Genomic DNA, 3948 nt, shown 5'->3' with positions numbered 1-3948 from the left:
CAACACCATATATAAATAAATAAAATAAAGGTCCATTGACAACTAAAAAAATATTTTTTAAATGAATAAATAAAATCAGTGTTATTGTATAAAGATGTGTATTACTTTATTTCTAGTGCTTATTATGGTCCTAATAATCAATTGCTTAGCTTCTCTTCTAATGAGATTTGTCCATTAACAAGCTTCAGAGTTTAATTTTTACTTATTTTTCTGTGTGGTATTCCTTATTGTATTTTATGTAATGCTGATTTAGAACCCGTAAATTTTTAAAATTAATGCTTATTTATTCAACTTCACATCATTGCAACCAACTTTATTCATTGCAACCAACAAAAAGAATGTCAAAGAGAAAAAGGTTATTTTGGCTCACTGGTTCCACAGATTCAGTCCATGGTTAGTCAACCATATCATTTTGGGCCCAAGGTAAGGCAAAACATGGTGGTAGAAGGATGGTGGGGAAGGAAAACTGCTCATCTCATGGCAGCCAAGAAGTAGAGAAAGAGGAAATGGCTGAGGGGAAAGTGGCCACAGAGCACATGAACATTTCCAGTATATGCCTACAGTTAACACAAGTCAGTCCATTCAAACTAACAGATAAGGTTATAGTTCTTATCATCTCATCATCTCACATTCAAAGATTTATACATTAAGATATATATATATAACATCTCATATTGAAACCACAGTATTCCACCCCAGGCCTCCCCAAGTTCAGGTCCATCTCACAATGCAAAAGGTATTTAGTTTATCTTCCAGAATCCCACAGTCTTAAAAGTTTCAGTATTACCCAGAAGTCTATGTCCTAATCATCTCCTCTGAGACTCAAGGAAAACTCTTGGCTATGAGCCCCTACAAAAATCAAAAGCAAGTTATATATATATATATATACACACACACACACACTCACACACACAATATAGAATAGCAGAGTAAACGTTCCCATTCCAAAGGGAGGAACAGTGGTATAGAAAGAAAAGATGGAACCAAAGTAAGACTGAACCTCAGGTAGGCAAACAGGTTCTGTAACTCCACATATATCATCTATGGCACATTATGGTTAGATATTCTCTCCAAAAGGCTTGGCAGCCCTATCTCTTTGGCCTTGCTAGTTGTATCACCATGGGTTCTGTTCTAGCCTCGTCTCTTCATAGCCAGCAGCTTTTCTCAGTACTCATTCCATATTACTGGTACATCTTAATTCTCCAGGTTACCATTCTAGTTTCATTTTTACCTTCACATCTTTATGCATTACCCTTTCAGAGGCAGAGATTCCAACCCTGCTAAACTTTGTCTGATCTTGTAGGCTCTTCTTTTAAAACTCAGTGGAAGTGTTCATGATACCCTAACTTCAGCATTCTGCATTCTTGATTAACCAGAATTACATGGATGATGCCAAGATCTAATATCAGCTTCCTCAGTACCTGGGACCCTGGAATCATGGCTTCAGTAGCTTCTGAGTGGCTGCATGGCTGAGCATGATGAAACAAGTTCATAAGTAAGCAAGGCCCCATGATCTCATCTCAAATTTTTTCTTCTACATCCATGGGTCTGAAATGAGTATAGTCTTTCAAATTCTAAAGATGGCTTCAAGTCATCTCTCCAATTATCTCTGTGCAAGATACTTAGCACCTTTTTAGTTACTGTACTCTCTTTAACAACGTCTTCCTTGTCCCTGGTTTTACATGCATTTTCCGTTCATGCTGAAAGTTTTTTTATTCCTTCAGTTCTAATTTCTGCTCTAAGTCTGTCTAAGAGACTGACACTATAGTGATGGTGGCAGGGACAGTAATGCTGAGGAGGAATCAAAGCTCAGGATTTCTATAATTGGCCAAATGAATCATTTGTCCAGCAATATATTCAACAGAACATAGAGGCAATATTCCTCCAATACTGACAAAATTCATGAACCATCTGAAGGCCAAGATGAAGGTGTATGGAAGTATGAACATTTAAGGCAATTCTAAATTAAATGGACTTTCTGTCAAAATTTAGAGGGAATGCCATCCAGATACATGTACCAAATAATAGCAAATGAACCATGGATTTTTCTTTGGGCAGCTCATAAAACTCCAGAAGAGTGTCCTGCTATTGAGTATTCTAGACACACACTTGATTATGCTTCATGACTTCTGAATAGCAATAAATATTTTCAAAGCAGTATTAGCATAAAAGACTCATCTATAGAAAAACTAGGATGACTATACTGTAAAATTTACAGAATATTTTCACATGCTTATTTTCATCACTGGCAGATATTTGATGAATATAAAAATGAAACATTTTTATGTCATCAATTTACTAAACTCATGATGAAATATAATTTGATGTTGAAGGTTAACCTGATTGTTCTAATTTTAGAAGAGAAAGTTCAGAATTCATTTTCTAAGGAAAGTGAAACATGAAGGGAGTCATAGAAAATGTACTGATCATATCATTAATATTGTACTATAGATATTATTTTATAAACATCAATCACTCATATTACAGCTTCATTGTTTTTGTATACTGTGTGTTGCCTTTAAAAATGGGAAATACTTTTTTAAGTTATTCATGAGCTGTATACTTACCAGTGTGATACTCATGGATTTTATTTTTATTTTTCAAATATTTTTTAGTTGTAGATGAACACGTTACCTTTATTTTGTTTATTAAGTTTGTTTATGTGGTGCTGAGGATTGAACCCAGTGCCTCACACCTGCTAGGCAAGCACTCTACCACTGAGCCACAACCCAGTCCCTTCATGGTTTTTAAATAAAATTAGTATTATCTATTTATAATGCTTGTTAATAAAATAATTTACAGTTTGGTTTAAAAAAACTGTCTAAAAGCTTATAAAAGTATCCATGCTACTGCTCAAATTCCCTGTTGCCTTAAAACTTAGTTCAACACCTTTAAATTCAGTCTCACACCAAGTCTCAGAACATGGGCAAAATGTAGACAAGTTTTTGCTAGGATGTAACATCTGAGCTCTGATGTGAATTGTTCAACATTCTAAGTCTTCTCCAACCTGCATTTTCAAACTTTCCCAAACCAGTTACAAAGGCTTTTGAAACACATGGTCAGGTTACTCATAACAATGACCCCACTTGTTAGCACCATTTTTTGCGTTAGTCATTTTTGTGTACTTGAGACAAAAATAACATAGAGGAGGAAAAGTTTATTTTTGTTCACAGTTCCAGAAATTCAGTCCATGGTAAGTCAACTCCATTGTTTTTGGTCCAAGGTGAAACAGAACACCATGGTGTAAAGCTGCTTAGTTCATGGCAGCCAAGAAACATGGAAGTAAGGGTTTTTAGGGAAAATAAACCTCTAGGGCATGCCCCCAGTGGCTCACCTGCTCCAACCACAATCGACCTACAGTTAACACACAGTTCATTCATTCAAATTAAAATGGACAGATTAGATTATAGCTCTCACAACATAATCATCTCACCTCCAAACATTCCTGCATTAACTAATAGGAACTTTTGGGAGACACATAATATCCAAACCATAACACTTATCTTTGAAGGTTTTTCATTCTACTTCAATTCTGAAGGATAACTTTGGAGGATATAACAATGTTGATTGATATTTATGTTCATGGCTTGGACCTCATTTTACTTTCAGGGCTTGGAACACACCTTTCTAAGCCCTTCTAGGGTTTAGCCTTTCTGCTGAGAATTCGGAAGTAATTCTGATAGGCACACCTCTAATTGTGAGCTGACTTTTTTCAATTGAAGCTTTTAAAGCTCTTATTCTTAGACTATAAAAGTAGTTACATCAATGTTGAATTGCTTGAGGTTAATAACTGTTCTGTTGTTACCTAAGAATTCCCTCCCCCTCACCCTCTCTCTCTTTAGCACAGAGATTTAACTCCAGGACACTTAGCCACTGAACCACATCCCCAGTCCTTTTTGTATTTTATTTAGAGACAGGGTCTCACTGCATTGCTTAGGGCCTCACTAA

The 3948-nt window shown here is 35.8% G+C and overlaps 1 pseudogene; it reads left to right on the top strand.

Moving 5' to 3' along the window:
• Positions 1–449: 449 nt before the first annotated feature.
• Positions 450–2402, top strand: LOC107151554 (annotated as a pseudogene).
• The last annotated feature ends 1546 nt before the right edge of the window (positions 2403–3948 follow it).

This window comes from Marmota marmota, unplaced genomic scaffold, assembly GCF_001458135.2.
Source record: "Marmota marmota marmota unplaced genomic scaffold, marMar, whole genome shotgun sequence".
Lineage (NCBI taxonomy): Eukaryota > Metazoa > Chordata > Mammalia > Rodentia > Sciuridae > Marmota > Marmota marmota.
The sequence above is the reverse complement of the archived record's forward strand: the minus strand, read 5'-3'. Positions and strand labels throughout refer to the sequence as shown.